This window comes from Dromiciops gliroides, chromosome 5, assembly GCF_019393635.1.
Source record: "Dromiciops gliroides isolate mDroGli1 chromosome 5, mDroGli1.pri, whole genome shotgun sequence".
Lineage (NCBI taxonomy): Eukaryota > Metazoa > Chordata > Mammalia > Microbiotheria > Microbiotheriidae > Dromiciops > Dromiciops gliroides.
In genome coordinates this window covers 295,232,874-295,252,160 of record NC_057865.1, presented here as the reverse complement: position 1 = coordinate 295,252,160, position 19,287 = coordinate 295,232,874, and the positions used below count along the sequence as shown (strand labels likewise).

The window sequence follows — 19,287 nt, the reverse complement described above, 5'->3', positions numbered from 1 at the left end:
CTAACAGCTGGTGGGTCTGTCCTAAGACCGACCCCCAAGGATTCCTTTGCGCCTTGGTCAGGACCGGGACGTGCGCCCTGATTCTCTAGTCAGAAAGGCTCCAATTTAGGGCTATAAGCGACCTTCGAAGTCATGGAGACCAACCCCCTCATTTTGCAGGGGGGAAACTGAGGCCCAGAGAGGAGAAGTAACTTACCCAAGATCATACTTCACGGCACACCCAGCCTCTTTGATTTTTAGCATAGTTTGATTGTTATAGATATTTCATGGAAGAGATAATAATGATAAAAAATACTAACAAGGACAATAACAACTGACATTAATACAGTGTTTAGATGTCTTCAAAACACTTCGATTACAATCTCATTTAACACTCAGTCATTTAGGTATGACTGCTGTTTTCCCCATTTTGCAGGTGAAGAAACTGAAACATAAAAGGATTAAGTGATTTGCCCCTCGCTAGTAAAACTCAATGGCAGGATTTGAACCCAGGTCTTCTGGCCTCCCAGGCCCATCCAACATCTGCTATGCCATCCTGTAGTGGAGGCTACACACCACACATTATGCTACCTCTCAGAAGAAGACCTGCTCTATACCTTCCAATAATAATCATTAATAATGAGAATAGTACTCCCAGCTTGTAATTTTTTCCCTAGAATTTCCCAGCTAATGTATGAGGGATGTAGTGCAGAGATGATCATTCTTATTTTAGAGATGGCAACACCACCCAAGAACTTGCCCACCTGACTTCGAGCCCATTGATCTACCCATTGAACCTTACTGCCTTCACACACTGGTCATAGAAAGTCCACAGTGACTTCTTTCTTGAGGTCATTTGCCTTTAGTGAACTTGGTCTTTGGTACACTCACTCAAACTCTTCTCTAAATAGGCGGAGTGTCTAAATGTCTAAATCTAAGGCCCCTCCCAGCCCTGACATCACTTGTTCTAAGACCCCTCCCAGTTCAGACATTCCAAGTTCTAAGACTCCCTCTCAGTTCTGACATTCTATGTTCTAAGGCTCTTCTCAACTCTTACGTTTCATAGTCTAAGGTCCCTCCCACTGTAGACAGCCTAGAGCAAATAGAATCATAGACAGTAATCCATAAATAAGGATTCCTGTAGGCCACTTAGTTTTAAAATGTAATATTATCTATGTTTTAATGTATTTTATTTATTTTATTAGATATTTCCCAATTATATTTTCATCTGATTGGGGCCACACTCAGGAAGGGGGGCACGTTGGAGATCTCTGGTCTAGAATATCAAACAGTAGCATTCCAGAATTCGTACCAAATATTTTCCGAATCCTTTCCAATGTTCCCACATCATTTAAAATTCCAAATGTAAATAATAGTAGTTCATCTTTTTCTAGCATCTTAAGGTTCACAAACCTCTTTGCTCACAACAAATCTGTGAAATAGGCTGCATTATTCCTATTTTACAGGTAAGTAAACAGAGATCAGAGAGGGCCAGTGGCTTGCTTTGGGTCCCAGGCTCCTGATTTCAGATCCAAGCGTCTTCCCAGTCAAACCATATCCATTTCCAATGCTCAGAGTTGTATCATGGAAAGATCACTGTCTCAGAAGATCTGTGTTTGAATTCTGTCAATAATACTAATGAATTTATTTGGATTCATGTCCTATTAAGATTGTGAGCTCTTTGAGGGCCCGTTGCTGATCCCTGAGCACAGCTTATTGTAAACACTTAGTAAATGTCCAATGTTTACTTTGAAGCTTCCTTTAGAGGCAGGGTGGTGGAGGGGAAGAGGCCCTGGAGGAAAAGTCAGACCCTCTAACTCAGATCCTCTAAGTTCACATGCTCCATCTGCCATTTAAGGGAGGAATGATAAAAATGTGGGTAGCCAGAAGAGGCAAGTTCTCTAGCTAATATGACATGGCTTACAAAGCAGTTGTGACCCTAAGCAAGGCACTGTCACTCTGAACCTCAGTTTCTTCATCTGGAAAACCAAGGAATAAGTATTAAGCACCTACTATGTGCCAGGCACTGGGAATACAAAAAGAGGCAAGAGTTCCTACCCTCAAGAAGCTTACAATCCAATGGAGGAGACAACAAGCAAAGAAATATATACAAAGCAGCCCACATATACTATAGGTGGGAAGTAATTAACAGAGAGAAAACACCAGAATTATGAAGAGTTGAGGAGGCTTCTTGGAGAAGATGGGCAAATGATGGGTTAACCTAGAGAGTGCCGAATTCCCTTTCAGCTCCTAGGACAAGGTCTTGCAGCTAATAAGGGGCAGGGCTAGGCACCAAACCAAGGACCCAAGACTTCAACTCTAGCCCTCCTTCCAAGTTCTCTCTCTAGCTCCCTTCCAGCTTCTCAGAGAGAAGCTAAGGGCCATCTGCCCCTTCTCCCCACCCCACCCCCCAAACAAAGAAAAACAACAGGGCTGCCATTTGTCAGGAATACTCTGTCATCAGTCTAAGGGACTCGGGTGTGTGTGTTTCTCTGTGTGTGTCTCTGTGCGTCTGTGTGTCTGTGTCTGTGTCCATGTGTCTGTGTGTCAGTGTCCATGTGTCTGTGTCTGTGTCTGTGTCTGTGTGTCTATGTGTGTTGGGAGGGTGCTGTCAGGCCCTGCCATGGGGGAGGGGAGGTATGATTGCTTGCTGTATAAGTCACAACTCAACAAAAGCACCAGAGTTCAGGTGGTTGGGCCCCCAGTCCCTGCTGGTTGGCTCCCCCAACAGAGAAGGGGTCCCGCAGCCTCCCCAGGCACGTGGCACAGAAGTCCCAGCCCCAAGCACAGCACGGTTTCTTTCCATTCCCCAGCTCGGGAGGGGAAATGCCAAATTACATTACAATGGAGATGGGAGCAGGCTGGCAGCCTGATCCTTATATCTGATTCCCCATAACCGAGTTAACTAACATTCTCAGGAAAAATGAAGGCAAATGTATTTGGGGGGGGGGAGGAGTGCTGCTGGCTGGCTGAACCTCCTCTAGAGGAGATTTCGTCGGGCTTTTTTCTTTGTCATCGTTTAATATGTAATGAACCCAGACAACAAACTTCTTCCTGGAGCCCCTGGGCTAATTTCCCTTCCAGTGTCTATGTTACCCTCCGCTTTGACGTTGGGGTCCTTTGGGAAGCTGGCAATCGCTCAGTTCTCCGAGCTGCCAAGCTAACAGACATGATGAACCCTGCATGGAAGGCTTTCTTCTTTCATTATCATTATTATTTCACTTCTCCACTCAATAACTTTACTCTTGCTTTAAAAAAAGAAAAAGATCAATTCACTTTGGAGTGAATCAAACCCATTGGAGTCTATGAGCAAATTTCCCCGTGGGGGCAGGTGGTGGGCTCTGCATCGCTACCCCTCCCCTTCTTTTTTTTATTTTTTATTTTTATTTTTATTTTTTGCGCGGGGCTATGGGTGTTAAGTGACTTGCCCAGGGTCACACAGCTAGTCAAGTGTCTGAGGCCGGATTTGAACTCAGGTACTCCTGAATCCAGGGCCGGTGCTTTATCCACTGCACTACCTAGCTGCCCCTACCCCTCCCCTTCTTATGAGATTCTTCCCAGTCTAACGGATGGGGCCAGGACCAGAGCGTGCCTTGGACCAGGAAGAGGGAGGTCTTGAGGTCAAGTCTGAGACTTTGCAAGACAGAAGACAAAAGCCGTAGCCTGCAGGTTTCACGTGAAGGAAAGAGAATTGGATTTGTGGGCAGAATACTTAGGCTCGAGTCCAAGCAGTTCTGCTCCCCAGCTGTGTGACCTTGAGCAGATCACCTAGCCAATCTGGGCCTCAGTTTGCTCATCTGTAAATCAAGGGGTTTGTATAAGAAGACCTATAAGTAAGGTGCCTCTTACCTCTGAGATGCATTCTGTGGTTGGGGGGGCGGGGAGCGGACAATCTTGCTGGAACATGGCACCAGTGTGCAGAAACATAGGGGCCACAGTTGTGAGCTGAGGGCCACAGAGCAAGGAGAAAAAGCCACTTTGTCTGAGGATAGCCCCAAGTTTCAGACAGACCAAGGGAAGAAGCAGGTCTGAGTGAACAGAGTTGGAGGCAATTTGCCACACCCAGCATCCCCATCTTCCTGACTGTCCCTCAGTTACCTTCAGCTGGACCACTCCCTGCCCTGCCCCAGCCCTGCCTCCAAGAGAACTGTGTGGGGAAAGAACTGACTGTAAGAAGCGGCACTTTTAGAAGACAAGACCTTTCCACGTCTGTGAACGTGCAGCCTGTTCCTCTCACTCTCATGGCTTTAAAGCAAAAATTGGGTGAGCCTCCGGGCCACACTTCTAGCTGGATGCGGCAGCTGTCATCATAGGTGACATCTAGCCACAGGATCCCCTTCCAGCTCAGGCCAGTTCTCATACTAATTCCTGACCCCTACACATAAGTCAGCCTAGGGGACCCCCTTCCTTCAGCTAGCTGCTCTTCCAAGAGAACATAGAAAGGACAAACACTGTCTCGGCCCATACCAGATAGAATGTCAAAACTGGGAGGGGCCTGAGAACAGGTAAGGTCAGAGCTGGGAGGACCCTTAGAACAGAGGATGTCAGAGCTGGGAAGAGCCTTAGAACAGGAAAGATCAGGGCTGGGAAGGGCCTGACAACAGGGAGGGCCCTTAGAAGCAGAATATAAAATGTCAGAGAGGGATGGTGTCTTAGAATAGAACATAGAATGTTCTCTCTGGAAGGAACCTTAGAAATCATCAAGCCTTGACCTGGGATCCATGAGCTTAAAAACATTTTTTGGATAACTCTCAATATAACTGGTATCCTTTTTAGTCCTTTGTGTTTTACTTTGTGCATTTAAGCCATCATTCTGTGAAAATGCCCATAGGCCACTCCAGAATGGCAAGTTGGTCCATGAAACCAAAAAGTCAGGGTTCAATAATCTAGCCCAACCCCTTAGGTTTACACATGGATGAAACCAAGGCCCAGAGAGTGACTTGTTCAAGGTCCCACAGTCAGACTAGAACCCAGGTGTCCTATTTGCCAGTCTGCTTCTCCCTCCCCAAAGCCCCACAACTGCCCTGTGTTCTTTCATGATGGTTTCACCAAAGAACGCCTGTTCTGGCATCCTCTGAGCCAGCCCCACATCACCCCAGCACTGCTGGGCTGGACTTTCCAAAGGACCTCCTTGTTTCTCAGATCCTCCTGGACCATCTGTAGCTCTCCAGCTGGCCCAGCCGTACATGACCATGCAGTGTTACTAGCCAGGCCTCTGCTCGGTCCCCGTCCTTGCTGGGAAGGCTGTAGCGACATTCCCTGGGATTTGGGAGGGGGAGGGGGTTGGGTAGTGGTGTCTCTGTCATGTCTCTGGTGACTCACAGAAAACTGGAAAGAACCGGGGGTCGAGGGGCCTCAAACGTGAGACAGCAAAGGGATGTGGTAGCCAAAAAAGCTGATGTGATCTGGGGCTGCATTTTTTAAAAATGTAGTGTCCAAGTACAGGAGGTGATTGTCCCAAGGCATGCTGCCCCGGGTAAGCCCGGCTGAAGTATTGTGTCCAGCCCTGGGCACAGCATTTTACAAGCTAAAGGAGCTGAGCAGGCTGAGAAGGGTGCAGGTGCACAGAATGGGGGGAAAGACAAGAAGCCATGACTTAGAAGATTGTTGGAAAGAACTAGGGATGCTCAGCCTGGAGAGGAGGCAACTGAGAGCAGGGCTCTTCACCTTTTAATGTCCTGGCCCCTTGGACAAGCAGCCCAGTGCCTGACTTAACACCACTCCAGAAATATTGATGAAGCATCCCCTGCCCCTCCCTTGCCCACTCACCCAGGATTTGTTTTGGCATTGGGCAGGAGCTTAATCAAAGCCACTGCTTGATTGGTAGAATGGTTGATTGGCTGATCCATTGGAAAGCTACTGAAGGTATCTGGACCTGTGGGGTAACGAGCAGGTGATGTGATATGCTGTGGATGGGAGGTCCTTCCCAGAATGCTCTGTAGAGATGAGCCCCGGGGCCTCATTCCTCCCAGCTCAGCAAACCACCAGCCCAGAAGGTTCCTCTGCAGCTAATGTGGCTTAGAGGGGCTTTATTTTTCATCTTTTCATCTGAATAGCCTGCTGTTTCCCAACAAACTTGTATTCAAACCGGCCTTATTAAACACGCATGCACTCACTCCTCTTTCAGAAAAGTGCAGACGAAGCAATTTCCAAATGATGAAAGGAAACAGGTTTTCAATGGGGAGATTAAAGTTTCGTTTCAGCAATGTCTGGAGGGGCTGGGAGGGGAGACGGTGCAGTCTTCTTCCCTGGCATTTTCTTCATCTTCAAAGGGACTTCTTCCATTCCAAATGACTCCAATTCCTCAAGTTTTTGAGGTTAACAATCAGGGAAAGACACTGGTCCTGGAGTTGGGGACCTAGATTCTGATCCTGCCTCTGATGCTCACTGCCCTTGTGTCCTTGAACACACATCATATCCTTGGGGCTCAATTTACTCCAACATAAAATGGATCTGATGGTTCCTGAGGTCCCTTCCCTTAGGATCTATTATCCTAAGTTTCCTAACCTTACTGTGCCTCAGTTTCTCCTTCTGTAAAATGAGAGCAAAACCTTCAGCTCTACCATTCTGCAATCCTATGGGCTGGCCCTCCAAGGGCTGGGTAGGCTGTCTCCTGCTTCCATTCTCCAACCATCTATGACTGCATTTCAGCCCTGCCTTCACGGACTCAGGCTCTGACCCCGAGGACCTCTCAGGCCCTGTTCAGCTCCAAATGCGCGACCCTATGACCCCTTCACTGATCAGTAGAGAAAAGGGTGAGATACACTGATCCTGTGTGTAGCCTTGAAGGCCGCAGGACCCCAGATCTGGGGACCTTGGAGGCCACTGAATCCAACCTTCTCATTTTACAGAGAAGGAAACTGAGACCCAGAGAGAAAAGTGATTTAGAGGACCACAGACCTAGAGATAATAGGGAGCTTAAAAGACTTTCTAGTCTGGCCCCCTTCGTTTTACAGAGACCTAGAGGAAAGCAAATAATTTGCCCAAGGTCACTCAGATTTGAACCCGCTACTGTTCTGTACTAGAGTGGGAGAATGTGCTCCAGAGACTGCAGTACATACCAGGGAAAGGGAGCGGGTAGATTAGATCCCAAATCCCGGAATCCAAATACTGAATAAATGCTCGCTGTTTGATCGATCGATTGATCAATCACAGATCTGGAGCTGGCAGGAAATGCACTGGCCATCCAGCCCAACCTCCTCATTATGCAGGCGAAGAAACTGAGGCCCAGGGAAGTTTGAGGGGATTTGGGAGGGGGGTTGGTGAGGCAGTTGGGGTTAAGTGACTTGCCCAGGGTCACACAGCTAGTAAGTGTCAAGTGTCTGAGGCTGGATTTGAACTCAGGTCCTCCTGACTCCAGGGCCAGTGCTCTATCCACTGCGCCACCTAGCTGCCCCCCCCGGAAGTTTTAAGCAACTTCAATCACCAGGCTTTTGTTAAGATCCGACTGCGGACCAGGAACTGTTGGAGGCACAAAAACCAAACCATTCCTGCCCTCAAAGGTTTCCATCCTAGGGAGGGAAAGAAGCGTGAAGATAGATGGTCCTGCGTGAAGTAGATACAAGATAATGTTGGAGGGAACCAGCTCTAGTGGAGACAAAAAGAAAGGGGAGCTGGGATTTAAGCCTCCAAAATCCAGTGTCTTCCCCCCATTCTAGCCAGCACTGTTCCTTCTGGAAATGGGTCAGTCCACCAGGGGCTGATTGGACATCAAAGGCCTTGAGTTACAGACCTAGTTTTCCACTTCTGGTGGTCTGACTTTGGTCATTTGCCCTCTCAGGCCTCAGTTTCCCCTTTTGTGGAAAAGAGGACTTGATCTACCTGGCCTCTACGGTCCTTTCAGCTCTAAATCTTATCATCTCACTTGCTCTCCAGCTCAGGAGAGAGGCTTTGGGATGGCCACACCTCTAGCTTTACTATAGAATTCTGTCCTTCCCTCACCCACACCCACACCCTCAGCTACGCCTTCCCCAGATGGAGCCGCAGAAACACCTGCTCATTACATCTCCGAGATAATTGGCACAGCAGGGTCCTCCTCCTCACACCTGAAAATAAGCCAGGATCCCTGAGAACGGCAGAAAGAGCAAAGAGTTGGGGGTTAGGGGATCTGAGTTCAAATCTGTTTGCCATTAACAAGCTGTAAGCCTTGGAGGGTTTCAGGAAAGGCAGCTTATTCAGTAAACAATCTCAGATAGCTTTTCCCTCACTTCCCTCAATTCTGGGACGAGAACTCCCCCCAAAAATGGATGGATGGGTGGATGGATGGATGGATGGATGGATGGATGGATGGATGGATGGATGGATGGATGGATGGATGGATGGATGGATGGATGGATCCAACATTTTGGGAGACTCCTCCAGAGCCTATAGAAAGCTAACTTGCCTATTTTGGTTAATTAGCATTACCTTCTATTTCCTTTCTTTGATAAGAGTTCAGAAGCAGGGTAGAGTAATGGATAGATCACCGACCTTGGAGTCAGAAAGACCTTGAGTAGGTGATTTCCCTTGACTGGGCCTCAGTTTCCTGATCTGTATAATAAAGTTGGGTGAGGAGATCCCTGAGGTGCCTTCCAAACTCCATAAATGTAGGTCTTCTCATTTTCCCTGGGTCACCCTGCAATGACTCAGACCCTCCTCTCACTTTAGGGCCCTTCTTGCTGGCTCAGAAACATTGCTTCTTCTCCTGAGCCAGCTTGCCTTAGAACATGATGAAAAGACAAACTGCCCCAGCCTTCCTGGGGCTGGGGTGGGAGCAGGATGAAGCTGATTCCTTCCCACTCCCTGACCCGGTCACCCTCCCACCCTTCTCCTCCCTATGGCCAGAGCCATCAGCCTGTGGCTTAAGAAGTTACAGGCCAAGAGAGTGAGATTCCAGGAAACAAGAAATAGAGAAGAGTCGAGTCAATATCTTATTTCCTTGGCCTGAAAATCAGACAAAATCAGAGGCTCTGTGGGTGGAATTTATGAGACGTCTCACATCCCTGCTCAGGGGCTGAGGTTTCCAATCCACCATCAGCTCAGCTTGATCAGGGAATTCTCTACGTGTCCCCTCCAATTGACCTCTTCCCCAGCTGAGGCCCAGGGCCCTCTTCACTTACCAGGCCCTTCCTTTGCTTTACAAAAAAAGGAAATGTGTGAGCAGAAAGTCTGCTAGGGTTTACATTAAAAAGTGATGTCTTCTGCTCTGCTCCAACTTAACTGGAAATCTTGGATACTGGTTCTCAGGGTCGTAGGCCTGAGAGCTGGGAGGGGCCTGAGAACAGGCCTATGTAGAAGAGAGGTGGCCTTTGTTCTATCAGACCCGGGAGGTCAGAGCTGGTAGCAATGAAGAGAAGAGGCCAAGTGACCCTTTGGGCTCAGCAGTAGTTAAGGCTGACCTTCCCACCATGCCATCTGTCCCACCCACAGGGAAATAAAGAGGCTGCCTGGGGAGAGAGTGGGTTCCCCTTCACTGGGAGTCTGGCAGAAGCTAGACAACCATTTGTTGGTTCTGTTGTGCGTGCATGGAGGGAGGAATGAAAAGTATCTATTTTCTTGCTGTCTTCTGGTTTTGTTTTCTTGTGCCCAAATGTCTCAGGCGTGAAACTATAGGGAACAAGCTACCTGAGCAAAAATGCCTCGAATCCCACCGATGTTCCCTCTGATGCAGGTTCCTGTCGAGTAAGCAATGTCCCCTGCCCTGCCCCACACAAATGCCCTCCTCAAACGTCACTCAGATGTAGCCTCCATCTTCCCTCCTTTCTGTTGGTTTAACCTGGTTGTGATTTCACTGACAGAATCAGCCCAGACTTGTACAGGCTCAGTCCATGCTCCCGATGGGGGCTCCCTCTGTTGTCCTGGTAACAGTCCTGCTGAGCCTGTCCATGGGTGATGGAGTCTGTCTTCACAAAATCACAGGGTCTCTCAATGGTTGAAGGCCTCAGAGGCGTCGAGTCCATTACGCCCCCCTAAAAAGAAAATCCCCCCCCATGTCCCTGACAAAGGGTCCTCCTTAAGGCAGCCCCTTCCTGCCAAGTGTTAGAAAAATTTTGATGTTTCTGTTTGTACTCAGTCTGCCCCCTCCCACCTCCTCCCCTTCCTTGCTCCGGGTCCGGCCATCTCAGGCCAAGCAGAATAAGTTTCACTCTGGACTCTGCTGATTCTGCATTCCTGTGGCCTTTTTGTGGCTCTTTTCTTCCTGTTAGTGTCTGGCAAATCCTTGTCTTGGCCTGGAGGTCCAAGGACCCTGTCCATCCTCTCGGCCCCATCTCTCCCTGTCTCCTGGAGATGGCGCAGACAAGAACACATCCTTAAAATGAAACTGGAAAGTTAACCGGGGGCACCCCTCTGACATGCCGGAGCCTGAACCAGCCTGTGCTCCAAACCCCCCAGCTAAGACCCCAAACAATTTAACACCTTGGCTCCTGGAACAGAGCAAGCACCAGAACTGGAGCTGGGAGACTTGGGAGAGAATTCCAGCTCTGCTCCCTACTGAGTGACCTTATCCAAGTCCCTTAATTTCTCTTGGCCTCAACTTCTTCTTCTGAGAAATAAGGGATTGGCCTGAAAGACCTCAGAGGATGTCTTGGCATCTGAACAAAGTTTTTCCCCTCATCAGAGGTCCTTAACCTGGGTTCCATAAACTTGTGTCGTGTTCCCTGACATCTGAATAGCTGTGCTCCCCCAGAATTGCTCCCTGTGTAATCCTGTCTACTTTATGCATTTAAAAACATCACCCTGAGAAAGGTCCTCTCCCTTCACCAGACACCTTGAGGGTGGAAGGGGTGGGGAGAGCTGCTTTAGGCCATCCTGACCAAAGCAGAGAGTTCGGAGGATTCCTCTAGGGGTTGCCCATAAAGTCTCCCCTAAGTCCCCTCCCCGGTAGAGGCTCCCCCAGGGCCCACTTGGATATTTCTAGCAATGATTCATGACCTAGCAGGTGACCTGCCCCAGATAATTCTGCTTAATGGCAGATCCAAAAAGATTATGGGTTGTTTTCATTTCCTTTTCAAAGGAGCCTCTTTTGTAGGCAAAGCCTCCAAGGAGACCAGGAGCAGGATTCTGAAATACCAAGGGAAACATATCCTGTGTGAAGGAGGCAGACTGGGCCTGGCCTCTTGTGGGGTGCTCCCGGGCAAGGGCTTAATCTAACGACCGGAGCTTCCTGGGCCAAGTTAGAAAAGCCTACAATGTGACTTGCCCACTCCCAAAGGGACCCCCTCCCCCATCTTGTACAGCATGCAGCCTTCCCATAGATGTGCCCAAATGCCACGCTAATGCCCAGAGACCACCCACACCAAGGGATTATTAGTGGAATGACCCAGGACTGCGGGTTAGCCTGATGGACAAAAAGTGGATTCATTGCTGGTCTTAGGGACTCTCCTGGGGAATTGAGAGGGAATTGAGGGGTAAGGTGTTTGTAGCACAGAAAACTTCCTCTAGAAGTCCATCCATTACTTATTTCCCTATTAGCAACAGTGTCATAGTGGACATCTAATCACAAGACCTGGGTTCAAGAACCAGCTCCCAGACTTCTCATCTGTGTGACCCTGAACCAGTCATTTCCCTCCTCAAGCCTCAGTTCCTCCACCTAGAAAATGAGGGTAGTGTGAGGAAGGGGCTCTGTAAGCTTTGGAGGGCCATAGAAACAGGAGCTATTTCTCAACTGTGTGTGTAATTTGAGGAAATACAGAGATCTACCTTGGACAGACATGACGGATGGTGTCAAATGATAATTAACAGCACTGGCCTTTTGGGCGAGGGGCCCAATGAGCAGGGTCACCGATGGAGGGACGGCAGGAGGAGTCCAGAAATGTTTCTCTGCCAGTGACTCCTAAGAGCTCAGGGAAGGAGGAAGAACAGGGAGACCAGGCTAAGAGGACCGATTCCCCTCTGGCCTGAAAACCTGGAATGTGGAAGAGCGTTTAGAGGAGGGGGGCAAGGGGGTGCTGAGCCCTTCCTGTGTCCTGGCCCCCACCCCCAACTGCACAGCCGGCAGTCAGGGAAGCTTCTCAGAACCATGCTGCTAAATGCATCCAGCAAAATACCTTGGGTGCTCAAGCAAACCCATTCTATTGAAGCTAGTCTATGGACGGGAAGCCCAGGATGTAGCAATGTCCACTAACTACTGGCATTTCAAAGGTGTGCTGAGCATGAATGAGGTTCTGAGATGTCCCCAATAACTGTAATGCGCCATGAAAAGACCAGTGATTTCTATTGGTGACAAGGTCACAGCCACCTCTAATGCCACTGCTTTGACGCCTGTCTCCAGAAAAGGCGTGCTCAATTCCAATTAGAGTCAGATGGGATTCTTTCCCCACTCCTGGTTCAGGGAGTTCCTGGAATCTGCATGTGATTGGTGGGTCCATAGGCCCCAGGGGGAGAACCCCTTCTTTAGGTCCTAGTACACAGAATGCAGAACATGAAGTGTCAGGACTGGAAGGGGTCTTAGAACACAAAGTATCGAACCCAGAATGTTAAAGGCCATTCCATGTTCTAAGGTCCCTCTCACCTCTGACAGTCTGTGTTCTAGGTCACAGGTCTTGGCATTGTATTTAGGATAAGGTTTTAACAATTACTTGTTGGTTGGTTGATTGACTCATAGGTGTCTTCTAGCTTGGACGTTCTATGTTCTATGCCCCAAAACTTTTCTGATTTTCTTCTCCAAATGCTGCCTCACTGTCTCCAGGAAGGCCTATTTGTTTCTCCTCCTGTTCCTTCATTGAGGTCACTGACAATGACCTGTTAGCCTTTGGAAACTCAACATCCTAATGGGCTTTTTGCTTATTTTAAATTCATCCTTAATTCCCATTCACGTGTATCTGTGTGTGTGTATGTGCACATGCATGTGCAGACAGTCAAATTAAGATAAAAAGAGTTCTTGGCCACGCCCCACAACAACCCTCCTCATGGGTTCAAACAGACTTTTCAAAGCAATTCCAGATCCACGAACTCAGAGAGTTGGAGGTAGGTCCCGTGTAGTTATACCCATAACATAGATGAGTAACTAACTGTGATCCATAATTTAAACACCTTGCCCAGGAACCCAAAGCCAGGTCTCTAGACCAAGAGAACTAGGGGAATGCACGGGGGCAGTCCAGGTTGAGGTGGGGGCAGCCCCAAAGGTGAGCCTTTGAAGGAGGGAATCTGCCCTCCAGGAGGGGGCTCTAAAGTTCAGCCAGTCACCCAGTCAGCAGTCACACAAGGCTGTCCCCAGACTCGACTTTTCTTACCTCCCCCGCCCGCAGAGAACTTGCCTGTTCTCATAGCTTGGACCCTCCCACTCATGTGGATCCAGAGTCTTGAGACCCTGAGAGCTGGGAGGGGCCATAGGGATCATCTGGTGCACCCCCTTGCTTTACAAAACCATTTACAGAGCAAGAAACTGAGGCCCACAGGGGTAAAGGGCTTGGTAAGTGTCCCGGGTCCCAGACAGGGAGTGAGTGGCTGATAGGAGATACAAGTGAGTCAGAGGACTGAGGTTTATTCCTCAGCTCTGCCCAGCTCTAGCTGTGTGACCTTGGGCAAGTCACATGCCCTTGGATCAGTTTCCCCACCTATAGAAAAAGGGGCTGGAGACCCCCTTTTATGCTCTCATCCAAACAGGAGGAGGGCGGCTCCTTTTTTTTTTCTTTTTTATGACAAGAAACCAGGGCTTGGATGGGACAAGGGTTCATTCAGGGCTGCGGGCTCAGTGACCTTACCCAAGGGTGCTCACACCCACCCACACCACTGCACGCTTTCCTGAGCTAATGGGCTTCCAAATGTCAGAGAAAAGCAGGTTGTTCCACAGAAGTCATCCCCGACTCCAGTCCTCAGCAGCCTGGCCCAATTCCATCACATTCAGCAGAGGTTTTAATGATTCAGAACCAAACGGGTAGAAAATTCAGCATCTGAGCCTGATGGAGACAATGGGTCCCCATGGATGGATGGACAGACACAGGTCATGAGCTCCTCAGCAGAGTGCCTCTGAAACTCCAGACGCCCCGGACAGGAGAGATTCCAGGAGCCTAACCTGGTATTCAGGGCCCTGTGTGACTTGACCCCAACCTCTCCTTTTACCCAGCTCATCCATAGTTATGGACAGAATTGAGAAACCTGGGTTCAAATTCTCATTCAGCCACTACTTTAACCTTGCATGCCTCAGTTTCTCTGACTGTCTTAGAGCAGCAATGTGGCATAATGGAAAGACCACCTGATGGGGTTTGAAATCAGGAGATGTAGCTTGGAAAGAGAATTTTTTGTGGGGCAATGAGGGTTAAATGACTTGCCCAGGGTCACACAGCTAGTACCTATCAAGTGTCTGAGGCAGAATTTGAATTCAGGTCCTCCTGAATCCAGGACCAGTGCTTTATCCACTGCGCCACCTAGCTGCCCCAGGAGATGTAGCTTGGAAGCCTTGTTACAAGTCCTGTGACCCTGGGCAAGTCCCTAGCCCTCTCTGAGCTTCATTTCCCCAACATATACAATGAGGATCATCATCCCTGCCAACCTCCCCCAGGAATGTTGTAAGACTAAAATAAGGAGGGTAATAATAATAACAAATAAATAAGAAAAGGAAACCTTTCTGTAGCAGCCACTATCTCACTTTGGGCTCTTAGGCCCATTTTACAGAAAATGACTGATCTGTTCTGGCCGAGCATATAGATGTGCCACTGTCCATGGGGTCATGAAGAGTCAGACACGACTGAAGGACAAAATGTACTTGGATTGTCATGGTGTGTATTATAGCCATTTAGCTTGGCTTAGCTCCCTACTAGAGTAGAAGATGTGTGAGGGCAGGCACTGCGAGGTAATTATTTTATCTCTTTATGGTCCTAAAACAGTCCCTGGTCCCTGGCAGATGCTTAATACATGTTTGATGAATAAATGGCCTTAAAGCCATGCAAAGTGAGTTTAAAGGCAATGAGAAAACAATCCTTTTTAAAACAGTTGAAAAAAAATCTTTCTAAAGCTCATCTTCCAGTTCTCAGCCACACAACCAGCTCAGGGTCGTGGGCCTGAGGACTCCTTGGGAGCCCTTCTTTTCATTGGATCCTACAGAGGTGAGAGCAGGTTCTGGGATGGCTACCCCAGGCTGCCTCCCTCCAGGGCTGGTTCAGCCCCAGGCTGCTCCCAGGCAGGCCATGCCAAGTGGGGCCTGTCTCTTCAAAGAGGGCATAGCTTCCCCCCCTGGCCAGGATCCCAGCCTGGCCACTGGGGTCTCAGGTTAGGTCCTTGGGCATCCAGGCAGGAACTTGGGAAGGTTGGCTGGGGTTTAGGACAGAAAATACTGGGATGGTAGCGCTGGGGACTGAGGTGTCCCTGCCGAGTAGGGGGTCATAACTAACTCAGAAGGCTCAGGGAGCTTATCTCAGGTAGAGGAGGGAGCCTTTTGGAAATAAGCCTGTCTACCATCATGGGCGCATCAAGCTAAAGCTGAGAGGTGTCTCATAAGCCAGCTGGTCTAGTCCCCTCATTTTACAGAGCAGGGAGCCCACATAGTAATTATCAGAAGCAGGATTTGAACCCAGTCCTTCATCTCTAGAGACATCCATTTTCCTGTAGGCCATCGATTGGCACCATACTGCCCCATCTCTTCTCACAATGGACAACAGTATAGTCTGAGAAGCAGAATGAGGGTTGTTGTCTCCATTTCACTGGGATTAGGGGTGGTGAATTGAGTGCCAGAGAGGTTAATCATGTTGTGGTTGAGGGTGAGTCCCAGCCCCACAGCCAGCTGCCTGTCCTACCGGCAGCTCAACTCACCAGGTCCAAAACAGAACTTCACTACCCTCCCTGATGACTCTGTTGAGGGCACTGCCCTCCTTCCAGGACCCAAGCGACATAGTCACTCTCAATGTCGCGCATTCCCTCATCCCCCAGCCTTATTCAGTCGCCAAGTCTGGTCCATTCCATTTCCACCCCTTTCCCGTCTGCGCCTTTCTCTCCACTCACCACTGCTCTAACTCAAACCCTAATCACCTCTTACCTGGACTACTGTAATAGAATCCTAATTGCTTTCTCTCTTTATGTCTCTCATCTCCCCGATCCATCTTCCTCAAAGCCACCAAGATAATCTTCCTAAGAACAAGCCTGAGCACACCATTCCCCGCTCAACAGCCTTTGATACTTATTGCCAACCAGATAAAGCAGCCGGCAACGGGCCTTCCACAATCTAGCGCCATCTTTAATTCACACTACTCCCCTTCAGCACGTGCACACTCCATTCAGTTGAACCGACCACAGCCCGAGCTCGATACTCTTTCTTCCTACCTCCATTCATTCACACAATCCATTTCCCTGCCTGGTATGGGAAACCTCTCCTCATTTCTGCCCCTCAGGATTCTTCTCTTCCTCCTAGGTTCCACCCTGGTGCCACCCCATCCATGGAGCCTAGCTTGGCTTTCCCAGTTTGGGGTGTTCTTTCCATCCATTTTCCCTGCGTGGCACATGGACTGGAGTATGCGGTGTGGTCCCCCTGTAGGACTATTACACAGGACCAGAGACCTGGAGCTAGAACAGAGGGACGAATCCTCCTTCTGCCTCATTTCACATAGCAGGAAACTGAGGCCCTGGGGAGGTTGATTTGCCCAAGGTCATGGAATCATCGATCTGGAGCTGAGACCAAGCCAAGAAAGCATGGCCGGGTTTTATCTTTGTCTGGTCTAGACCCTCTCTGCTTGGGCATGGGCCAACAGGACCCACTGGGGCTAGGTCCGGGGTTCTAGCATTCCAGCAATCTCTGTCCATTCCTGGCCTGAGGTTATGTGACTAGAATTCAGATTCCTTTTGGTATAAACCCAGTTTAAATCCCTCACATAACTCTCACTTTTCTTCCCCAAATGATATTTGGAACCTCAGCATTTTTCAGATGGGGCTTAATGCGCCGTATGGAAGTCTTTTGAAGACTCATTTGGAAGAAACTCTAAGGATGGTTTGGGCACATTGAGCTTCCCCAGGGCTCAGGACAGATCCCAAACCTGGGTTTTTATCATTTGGGGGAGGGGCATAGTCCCATGATCAGATCTGAGAGAGGGACTGCCTTTAGGGTCATTCCTTCCTTCCCCCCAACTCCATCTTCTGTGGAGGAGGGGGAGAGGGGGGAAAGTGCCCACTATGTGTCATGCACGAGGCTAAGCACATGACCAATTTCATCTCGTTTGATCCAGGCTGCAGGGCGTCACATTGCCTCAGCCTTTGGAATCCCCCCCTTTTCAAGTCTTAATTAGAATTTCCAGTTACAGTACACTTGGCTAATACTTCACAAAGATGAGATGTGCTCTCTCCGAGGTAATTAAATGGAGTAGAGACTCCCCAAAGAAGCCAGGAGATATTTCCATGAAGGCTGCAGGAAAAGCTTTGGACCCATTAACTTCTCCAGAGCGAGGGAGGGTATTTCTCTTTGTAGGTTTGACAAGAATCCAATGTAATTATCCTCTAGGCCCTCACAAGGTTAATATTGGAGAAGTTAGGTAACCAGAAAAAAAAGAAAGAGGCTGGCAGAGATGGCGGGATGTGCCCAGGAAGAGATTGGCATCCACCTTGCTTAATAGGGTCCGCTCTGAGAGCCACGCTGCAGGAAGCCAGGAGAAGGCATCTGTCTTAGCCGGCTGGGTCTTAAAGGCATCTTCTCTCTCCTGCCATCAAAGGCCCAGCTTTAGCTGCCAAAATATTTGCTTCTGGAAGCGGATGGTGGCTGGAAGAGAAAGCAGTTCCCAATTTGTACATCATGGGTCCCGTCAGAATGATGAAAACAAACATTTTCTATGGGGCTGTTAAGAGAACCCACTCTTTAGGGGAAAAAAATTGACTGTTTAACGGGCATCATAGAAGGAAGGTAGGAAATAGAATTGTGGAGGATTAGAGAGGCCTCAACAAGAATTCTCTCTACTACATTACAGACAAATCATCTGTTCTCTTGTGGAAGAACTCCGTGATGTGGAACTTACTACCTCCCTCAGCAGCCCCTGCATGGGTGGAAGGCTGTCTTCCAGTAGCTTCATGCCACTGGCCCTAGTTCTGCTCTCAAGACAGTTGGCATTATTTTAGCTCAAAATGGAGACATGAACCTGAGTAGTAAAAGCTATACTGTTAAAAAAAAAAAAAGTTTGATGAAAACCAGATCAAGTGCCTCCCATAGCTGTAACTGGTGAGAAAATTCTCAGCCAAGAAAGGGATTAGAGGCCATCACAAAGGAGAAAATCGATCGTTTTGCTTAGGTGGAATTGAAAAACATTTTAATGTGTGAGCATTTTGACCAATAATCCTGGAAACATTGCATTTATACAACATATACAGGGAGAAAAAAGGGTTTGCAAAAGGATTTTGTCTAAAATTCCTAGGACCTTGTGGAATAGGAGTTGTAGATGCAGGGCAAAAAGGTGTTGTTGTTTTTTTAATCAGCAGCGTAAATGAAGGATGAGGAAGGTTAGATAACAGTAACTGTGGGAGAGAAAATGATCTGGAGACCTTAGTGGACTGCAAGCTCAGCTCAAATCAAAATCATGGCCAGAAAATGCAAAAAGGCATCTTGGCCCATGTGAAGAGAGGCAGAGAACCCAGAATAAAGGAGGTAGTGGTAGACTTCTGACCTCTGGCCAAAAAACTTGCTTCAACAGATACGTTTATTCTGTCCAAGACACTGATCTAAGTGCTAGGGATACAGAGTCTGAAAAGAGAGAGCTACTGACCTCCAGTATTTTGTATTCTAAAACTGGGGAGAGGGGCCTCAGCACACAGAGTGCCTGGCCTGGAGTCAGATTTTACCTCAGATACTTACTAGCTGTGGGAACTTGAGCAAGTCACTTAACCTCTGCCTGCCTCAGTTTCCTCAATTATAAAATGGCAATCATAATAGTAGGTACCTGTCAGGGTTGTGGGGATCAGATAAGAGTATCTGTAAAGTGCTTAGCATGTAGTAGGCTTTCTATACATGTGAGCTGCTATTATTATTGTTATAATTTATTAATGCATAAGTAAATGTAAAGGGAGGGAGAGTGAGAAAGAGAAGGGGAGGGGGGACAGAGAGAGGAGAAGGAGAAAGAAAGAAGACAAAGGGAGAGATTAAGACAAAAAGATAAGGAGGGAGGGAGGAGGGGAGAGGAGGAGAGCCCGGAAGAGGAGGAGAAATAAGGAAAGAGAGGAAAAGAGACAGGGGAAGGGAGAGGGGGAGAACAAGAGCAGGTTGGACAAGGAACCTCGTGGTGTCCTGTCCAACTCTGCCAGTCTGCAAGGGAGGCTGGAAAAGGGAGTGTAGAAGCAGGGTGAGGACAGACGGCCCTTAGCAATGGCCCTTCTGCCTGAAAATTTGTTCAACATTCTTCTGTTCCACTGGTGTTAAGAGAAATA

General features: G+C 48.5%; 1 protein-coding gene across 2 annotated transcripts in view; it reads left to right on the top strand.

Moving 5' to 3' along the window:
• The window catches only part of SHISAL1 (shisa like 1), a 129,936-nt gene that overhangs the window by 97,076 nt on the left and 13,573 nt on the right, over positions 1 to 19,287 (top strand). The window lies entirely within an intron of this gene.